This window comes from Corvus brachyrhynchos, unplaced genomic scaffold (genome assembly GCF_000691975.1).
Source record: "Corvus brachyrhynchos isolate BGI_N302 unplaced genomic scaffold, ASM69197v1 scaffold52, whole genome shotgun sequence".
NCBI classification, from domain to species: Eukaryota; Metazoa; Chordata; class Aves; order Passeriformes; family Corvidae; genus Corvus; species Corvus brachyrhynchos.
The window spans coordinates 3,868,856-3,878,115 of record NW_008237221.1 but is presented as its reverse complement, the minus strand read 5'-3'; positions in this window follow the sequence as shown (position 1 = coordinate 3,878,115).

The following is a 9,260-nucleotide window of genomic DNA, read 5'->3' as shown; positions in this document are numbered from 1 at the left end:
CCATATCTCTTCAGTGCACAGCTTCAGCTACACAATAACTGCTGTCAATACTTTGAAATAGAGGTAAAGATTGAGTGACTTAGGAACCCAAGACTGATTTTTGGTCAAAGCTGTTGAAAACTGCTCTCAAAGTTTCATTCCCCATATTTTAATGAACAAAATGTTTTGTCTCTGATATTATCCTGCCACTTGGAAATAAAAGTCTTTGCATTTCCTCAGATTTTGAAATCATACAGAGTACCCATATCTTAAAAGCCAACTTTCCAACAGAAAAGTATTTATTACAAGTTTCCTATGCAATTTCTCTCTTCAGATTTTCAAAACCACCCTTTACAAAGTCCTGTGTGGTGTATGACAATTGGCAGAGGTTTTGTGACAGCATCCATTGACATCATAGTGAGAGGATTTCATAGGTGCAGGAAAGAGAGGCCCAGAGGAGCTAGTGCCCAAAAATTAAAGCTATTTAATGTCCTTTTCTCTTCTGGGTGTGTCCCTCTTTGTTGCGTTTAGAGTATTCCTTAGGCACATTTTGGACAAAGGCAACCTATGTCTCCATGTCCAAAATTTCCAGCAGAGCAGGTCTAGCTTCTGCAGAGAGGTTTTGCAGTCAAGCTTATGGAAACTGATGGGAGAGTAAGAGAGGGAGAAAGGCAAACAGCAGCCCCGGGACAGACAGGGCAGTGATCCACACCCATCCCACTCAGTGTCAGTGATGGAAATGGGCCCCACATCTCCCACCCTGCAGGCTGGCACTGTGGACAGAACATCATATTGCTCCTTGTGGAACTGAATATTCTAGACCCCTCTCCTGGCCTCACAAAGGACTGTGGATTACTTCTCTCATGATGCATATATTGGACAAATCAATACAGGAAAATTCCATCTAAAGCTATTAAACATACAGACATTGTAAACATCTCAGGAAGGTCCTGCTGTTGAGGCTGGGACAGTACTGTTGAGAGACATCACTGCCTGCTTGTCCTGTTCCTACACTCTTCTCTAAGGGCATCTGTTTTCTGTTGTCAGTAACAAATAGTGGGGTAATTGGAGGGGTCTTGGCCTAATAAAAACATTCTATAATGTTTCTACATTAATCTTAATGATCAAGACCAAAGCAGATATCCCCTTGGGCTTACTCTGACTTGTTTTGTGGTTCTCATAATACTTTATTAGACTTTGCTCGACCTTGAGGCTGTAGCTTTGAGGTTTTTCCAAGTGGAGCTACTGGTCTGTGCTGGAAGCAGAAAATAACCTCCACCAGAAGCTGAAGAGCACAGTTTATGTGCAGGGCTCATGCAGATCTGCCATAAGTACCTCAGGAATGAAGGCTATAAAACAATTAGACCCCAAAAAGGTGATAGAAATCTCAAAGAAGAAACTAGATGAATTATTCCTGCACTTAATCACAGTCTCTGCTATTCTCAGAGGAAATACTATGATGAACAAGCAGAGAAAGTGATCAAAGTCCTTGTGTAATGAGCCCTGTGTTAATTGCCCCACTGTCCAATGAAACACAAAAGGTACTAATGAAGCATGCAGTCTCATCAACCCTGACTGACTTTTGTTAAGCCTCTGCCTAAAGTTACGTGCCCAGGAGAAACTGTGGGACACACAGAAGTCCAGCAAAGGGTCTCTCTCACCTGGGAGTACCATGTCCTTCACTGGGGCCTGACTCAAACTGGCCATCTCAGCCAAGCAGAACTGTCGGCACCCTGTGGGCCAATAGGAGAAGGAAGTATGGAACAATCCTCAATTCTTTCCACATTAACAGGTGGCACATAATGCCCCAGTCCCTCCCCAGCCATCACTCCCTTATATGCCACTGATGTTCAAGATTTCCCAGCAGCAGGAGAAAGGTGGAATTTTTTCTCTGTAGTTGTTCCCTGTGGGACAAGTCGTTATCACTGGAATTTTGGAGGGGTTTTGCTGGTGTCACACCACATACCCATTCTGCTGAATAAATGAGCTGTGACATAGACACACCCCTGTGGTTCTCACCAGGGTTACCATGACCAAAGACCAAGGCAGGTGAGGAGCACATGCTTTCAGAGCAGAGGTTTGACAACAGAGTGGTCCTGGTGATGCAGAGCAGCTGCTATTTATTCACCATGCAGCGGTGTGGGAAGGGGGCTGTGGCGATCTGTTTGCCCACTGCTTTTCTCATCCCATATTTCGCCCCCCCGCCGCTTTCCCCTGCCCCTAGCCCTGGCCACTCCCTCGGGCTCTCCCTAGTGGTTCCTGTATCCCAACTCCGCCCATGTACCACCCCTGAGCCCCTGAGAAAACACCCCTGTGCCCGGATCACGAGGTCTCTCTGCCTCTGGGGATTGCTGGGACAAGATGTAACTATTAAAAGATCTTCTTAAACCCTCATGGGAGACCCTTCTCTGCCTCCTTTGCCGTCACTGGTTATAGTGCTGATAGCTGCCGGAGCAAAACCACGGGGTCATCCAAAATGGACTACGGGAGGGCAAAAATGGTCGCACTGCCCTAAGCAGCTCCACTGAGCTCTCGGGAAAGCTGCAGCTTGCTAAACTAAACCTAGCATTACATCAGGGGGGCATCTGGAGTTTCTCTGGACTTGCATGGAGATTACTTTGATTATCTGAACTGAAGCTTGCTCTGGGTTTTCCTTAATAAGCCAGTTGTTATTTTGACACAACACCTCTGACTCTCCAGCCAAATGCCCTAAAACACACCACAAAACCTTTGTACTTTTCCGTTATCATGGATTCAAGCTGCAGTGAGAACTCGCAGTGGGGAGGAGGACATGGAAGGCAGATGTGTCCATCTGGTGTATACACCAGGTCATGGGATGGACATATCGAATTCATCCCCACTGGAATCAGGTCTGGAGGAGTTGCCTTGAAAGACTCAGCCATCCGCTGTCAGCTGGAAACAGGCAGAAACATCAGTTATTCTTCCCCCTTCCTGTAAAACGCCCTAAGATCCCCAGATGAAAACGTACTTCAAGTGCAACGTATTTTTGCTTATGAAGTATTTAAGGCACATCAGTCTGACTCACAGAACTCATTTCAAACAAATGAACAACCTTTGAAAACATTTTATGGACATTATTTCCTCTCCAGCTGAACTTCATCTCTTGAATTTAGCCTTATGTTATGGTCTGATTATTCTCAGAAAGAATTAAATTGGAGGATGGAAGAAATGAAGGTATTCCCTGGAAATCCTTTCATTTTATTAAAGCCTCTGTTATTGCTTGTGTTGTGTTTGTCCAAACCACTTGTCAAGATTTCATTACGCCAATTTAAAACAGCAGCACTATGTCTAAATGTGGTTATGACTGAAAATGAAGGTACGCTGCAATATTCCCAAGGAGAGTAGAGCACGCTGTTTTTCTGGGCTGAGCTTGGAGAAAATAGGTTATAGATAACACACACATTCATCCATCAAATATCACACTACAAAACAGTGCTAATGTGCTAAAAGAGATTTTACAGCCCCAAAACATTAGTGATTCAGACAGAAGTTACCCTTTTTAAGCCAGGAGTGACCAACACTAATCAGTACAAAATTGACCAAATGCTGTTGACCACTAAGGACCAAGAGTGAGCTTGGCCCTCCACGAGATCAATTAGCAGCAGCAACTTCTCCAAAAGAGCCTGTGAAGAAAGACACAGTACAAAATCAGTTCCAAAATGTGCTGGGCCAAGAAGTCACACCACCCATTGACACTGGGGCACAGACCACCTGTGAAATTGGGGTTTGGGCTGCAGGGGACTGAGAAAGAAGGGAACAGCACAGTTCTCTCAAGGCAGGAGTGGAGCAGGCACAAATCCAGAAACATTTAGGGACAGACAACCGGCTGTCTGTCCAGAGAAAGCTTTCAGGAGCAGTGGTCTGCACCTTTCCCCCATGTGACCACTTGCTTGAGATCCACAACAGGGAAGCTCAGACAGAGTCTGTCACCTTAGGGTGGTGGCCATGGGCTGGGCAGAGCTGGGGTGGCCCTGCACCAGATCCTGAATAACACACATGGAAAAGCCATGGTGTGAACTTCATCACGGTCTACTTCCGTGCTCTAAGGGTGTCTCCTGCCATTGTTCTCTGTATGAGATGCTGCACCAGAAGTTCTGAAACTCAAAAATTGAGGAAAGAACATTTTTGAGAAATTATTTGCAAAAATAATTCATTTATATTTATTAATTTAGCTATAGCAGGTGTCCAGTTTGAAATAGATTGCTGCACATTTTTTTCAAAATATAGTCAATATACTCATGCTTGATCTCTGCAGACCAAAGTCTGTATTTCTTTAATAATTACATACTTCAAGACAGACACTTAAATTTGACACACAAGTACACAAAGTTATACTACTGCTTGGGTTGATGCATATTTCAGTGCTATTATTATTAATTTCTAACAAATATGTGTTCTTGGTATCAATCAAAAGCAAAATTCATGACTGCAATTCTACTGTGCCCATGCAGTTTGTCAAGTTTAATTCCCATTCCTCATAACTACTGAACTTGTTATCATTCTTTCTCTGTAGGAACATATCATTTGTATTAACCATTTACTAGAACTGTATATTTATTCCAGCTATTTGAAATTTACTGAAATGTCAGCTCAAAAGTAACTATTGTAAAATTCTGAACAGTACACAATATCCAGAGCACAGTCAAGTGCTCCATTCCCATGTAGTGACAGGCACAAATACTTCTACATTTTGTTACAGCTTTTGTTACTGAAGTTACCTGGAGCCTGGTGTTGATTTCAATAGGAAGCATTCAAATCCCACATAACCTTAATTCAGCACTGTCCTCCTACAACAGTAGTTTTCCCCAAATTGAGAAAGTCAACTTAACATTTAATTAAATTGGTGATTGAATGCTGGTCAATGAATTCAAATGGTTTATGGCAGCAAAATCATGGAGTATAGATAAAACTAAGAAATAAAACTTGGGAGCAACAAGGGCCAGCTACATCACAAGGAAAGGTGACCCCTGAGCCAGTGCTGAAGATGAGGATGGCAGGCAGCTATCCCATGGTAAGGCCATGGTCACAGCAATTGCTGGGCCAGTCCAAGGTACCAAGACATGTTCATGGTCAAATCAAGAAGCCAAGTCTTTGGATTGTGTCAGATAAGGATGAAGGGTGAGAGTCTCAGCTCAATCAGCTCCTGACCCCATCATTTGTGAATCAGCTTCTCACAGCTCTTTCTCAAACCTGGCAATTTTCTAAAGTTCCCTCAGCACCATATAGCACCATATGCATCCATCTGGGCAGCGAGAGCCTGCGGGTGCAGGACCAGGCTGCCCCACTCTTACACAGCCACCAGGTGGCCTGCAGTGGCCACTGTGTTTGCAAACACAGCTGAGGGTGCAGAAGAGGTACAGACACTTTTTTTATAATAGACCAATGACCAGAAATGAGCATTTAGAGATGGGCAGCCAAGGGAGGACATATACCACGTACCTCTGGGTGCTGACAGTGCTGTCTGGTTCCCACCTCCCTACACCCAGCAGCAAAGTTGGACTGCTTCGAACAGCATCACCCTTGTAAATCAAAAGGTCAAATTATTGCTCACCCTCAGCACAAAGTCTTACCCATCCCCTCTTCTCTGCCTGAAACCTGAAAGGGGAATGGCTGGGTCCTGCTCAGCTCAGCCCTTTCTAGCACAAGCTGTGTCTCCATTTAAACCCTCACCCACTTGGTGCCCAGGACAGGCAGGATTGGAGGCTACATTCTAGAACAGCCCTTCACAGATGCCCCTTGGGAACCAGCCATTGAACTTTAAAGTGTTTATCACAACTCCATATCACAAAGAAGAAAATAAGTATATGAAGGATGGGGGGGAAAAAAAAGGGAACAGTTGTAGGTAGATACTTTGCTTCTTTAACCTTTCTCTTATGCTAGAAAAACCATGATAGCCTCCTACACTTCAGAATTGCCACTTTTCTGAATTTTTTGCTATAATGGGAAGAGACATAAGAATACAGCAGGCTTTTCATTTAAACTTTGTTACTTTGCAAATGTCTCATAAAGCCCTCCCTTCCTCACTCACTGGGAGCAACATGCCAACTTAAAACTGCATACGTATCCCTGGAGTGTATGTGGGAATTTATCCCCTGTGGCATTTGCCATCCACAAGCCACACATTTGGTGTGAGCTGGGTATGGGCACCTATTGCTATCACACCTCCTTTTTGGAGGGAGAGAGCCGAGATGAATTATCTGTTAGCACAGCTCAGGCACAGCCCCTCGCCGGCATGTGCTGTCATTCCAAGCAAGATCGCAGTGCCGGAGCAGAGGCATCCCGACAGTAGGGACGGCCTGGGGCGGGCAGTGAACGCCTGGCAGAAAGGTGCAGGCTGTTCCCGGATTGCTCCATCGATTGCAGTGATGGTGTAAAGCAGGGATCGAAGCGAGCTGCGGGCACGGCAGCACTGGAGGTGGAGGGGACTGCTGGGTACGCTCAGCTGCTGCTCCTCTCGCTGCTGGCTGAATGTTTAGGAGTTTATCCTGTTTAGGGAATTACGGAGCAAGAACTTGGCAGAGCAGACAGCATGAGACAAAATTGGTCCATAAGTTTACAGGGCAAGGTTTAATGAACTCTTGGAGTCCACGGAGGGTACCAGTGCCTTAGGTGTTAAACATGTTTATTTATTGCTCCACCGGTTCTCTGTTAGAGTTTATACATGTTTTGGCCAAACAAAGCAAGCTTTTTGAGGATTTTTTGTGCTTCTTGTAATTCAGCAGAAGGCTTGTATCGGGAGGTTGATCCAATACCAAAGGCAGTATTGGAAATATTACTGTATCTGAAGAAATCTTCTCATAAAGTGCATGATGGCTTTCACCTATGCATTGCTTTTACAGACAGTTTGGGCTATCCAAATGTATCTGTCAGGTTACTTCCTTGCTGAAGGGAAAAATAACAAATTTTTTGACTGGATTGAAAAAGATGTTTTAGTTGACTTCAAACTTGTTTTATTTGGGAATATTTTTGCTGCTTAGGTAAAATAATCAAAAGCTGTTTAATTACTTTGAAAAAAAGCCTGTTACTTCAAAGCAATGCAGCTTTCCAGGGGTAGAAATTACTTGATGTATTTGCAGACTGTGTTGGTCAACCTTAACCACAACAGGTAGTTTCGGGTGGCAAAGTATTTCTCAAAGAAATATTAACTAAAAACACAGTAAAGATAAAGACTTCACGTTGTTCTTCAAGGAAACCCTAAATGAACAATGACAAACACCTTGGAGCTGCTTTCACCCATGGGTGTGTGCCAGTAACCTCCCACCTGACAATTAAAAAAATTCCTGGAAAACCTAAGTCAGGTACTGCTGTGTATTTTGTATCATCACCATGCTTAGGCAGAGCCTACATACAGACTGCTTTACCTCTTTAGTTCCTTCAGTAAAGTGCTCAGTTCAAGCCTGTGGCAGCCAAAAAGAGCCAGCAGAGGTGTTGGAGCTACCACCCCTCAAAAGGAGCTTTGTGGTTGTACCAGCTGCCTCCAGCTGAATTCCAGGGGTCCCTCTGAGCACACCTGGCTTTCCCGGTGGAGTGATCTCACTCTCTTGAGGGAATTTGAATTTTTTACATGATTTGTTCTCCCTGGAAAGAGGATTGCCCTTAGGAAAGCCCTCAGTAAACCCCATCCCACCAGACAGGGGGAGCTGGCATGGGGCCAGGGCCGCCCCTGGCCATCCACTGCTGGGTTCAGGCCTCTGCATTCTGGCATCTCAGGGTAGCTGCGGGCACTACCTGTGCTCTCTGGCAGGGATCGCTGATCATTTTGCTGGGCAGGACTGGCACTGCCACTGTGACCCAACAATGGTGAGCAGGGACTGAGCAGGGATCTCCAAGTCTGAGCCTTCCCTTGGTTTGCAGCACGGCCCTGAGCAGTGCAGTGTCTGCTCTCGACTGGTGTCAGCTTGGGGCAAATAAAGATCAACCTCTCTGTATCCACCTGCCAAATAAAACCATATTTCAGGGACTCCAAAAGAAGAGTTGTGTTCCTAATCTATGAGCAACAAAAGTGTAGGAGATTTTGATTAAACAATTTACCTGATTTGCAAAAAACACTTTGTTATCTTTAAAAACTTGAGAGAATAAGCTTATAGTTTTCTTCTTTAAGTGCTACAGGCTTTTCATTCACTCTCCACCCTCATCAACTCCCTTGCACCTGGGTTCATCTGGGCCATGGAGGCATCTTAGCATCTCATCCAACGCCTTGTCTCACCAGCAAACACCAGCCTAGAGTCCCTGGACTGAGAGAGCAGGGGACAGCCTGGACTTGGTGACTTTCCATGGGGTTCTTAAGGCTGAGTACCAATGGATATCATCAGTATTTCCTTTGGAGGTGGTTGTATATTGGTGCTGGATATCTGCTTTCAACTGCTGTTGGACAAATGTCTGAGGATGTTCTATCCCCCAGGAAGATTCACATTTGGGTGATTTCCATATGCACAATCCCACCCAGACGAGCACACTAAGCTGGAAAACATTGCCCACCACAAAGCAGTATAAATCTAGTCCTGAAACGCAACAGAAGCAAGCTAATGAAAATGATAGCAAAATAAGAGAGATGTAATTATTAAAAATCAAAAACACTTTTGGGCCTTTAAAAAAGCAAAACTGTGCTTGCATTATTGCCTCTAAATGTGGTGGGGGAAAGGTTAATGGAAGGGGACCAGGTGAGCCAGGGGAAGGGAGGCTCTTTTCTTTCCATCAGCACATCTGAAATCATGTTACATTCATAGATTTTTTAAGATATTTTGCTGATTGCTTCTGCAAAGCAAAATACCACCACTGCCCCGAAAGATCAATTATATTCCTTTACAATGTCCTACAGGCACATGAATTATGAACCAACAGTTTTGCTTAACTCCTCAGACAAGACGAACAGACCTAATTTTATTTTTTTCCTGTCTGCATATCTTGGCGTGCCCTCTGCTGGCAATTATTCCTAACAACACATCCACGCGTGTCCAAACCTTCCTCCCTGGGCAATACTTGGGGACAGCAGCTCTGCTCACTCAGGGAGAGCTTTTGGCAAACAGACACGATACGAAATTTCTGACCAAAAAAAAAGAAGAAAATTAAGGCAGGTGCATTAGCAATAGAGCAGAACTTGTGTAGTGCTGCAAGATGAGAGCACATATCATGTGAACCTTGAAATTGCTCTCCCCACTCCTAAGACAAAGGCTCCAGGAAGGGTGGATGGGGTGGCTGGAGATGGTAGTCCCGAACGTGCCCATCCCAAAAGTGCCCACCCAATGGTTTGTCAGCAAGTC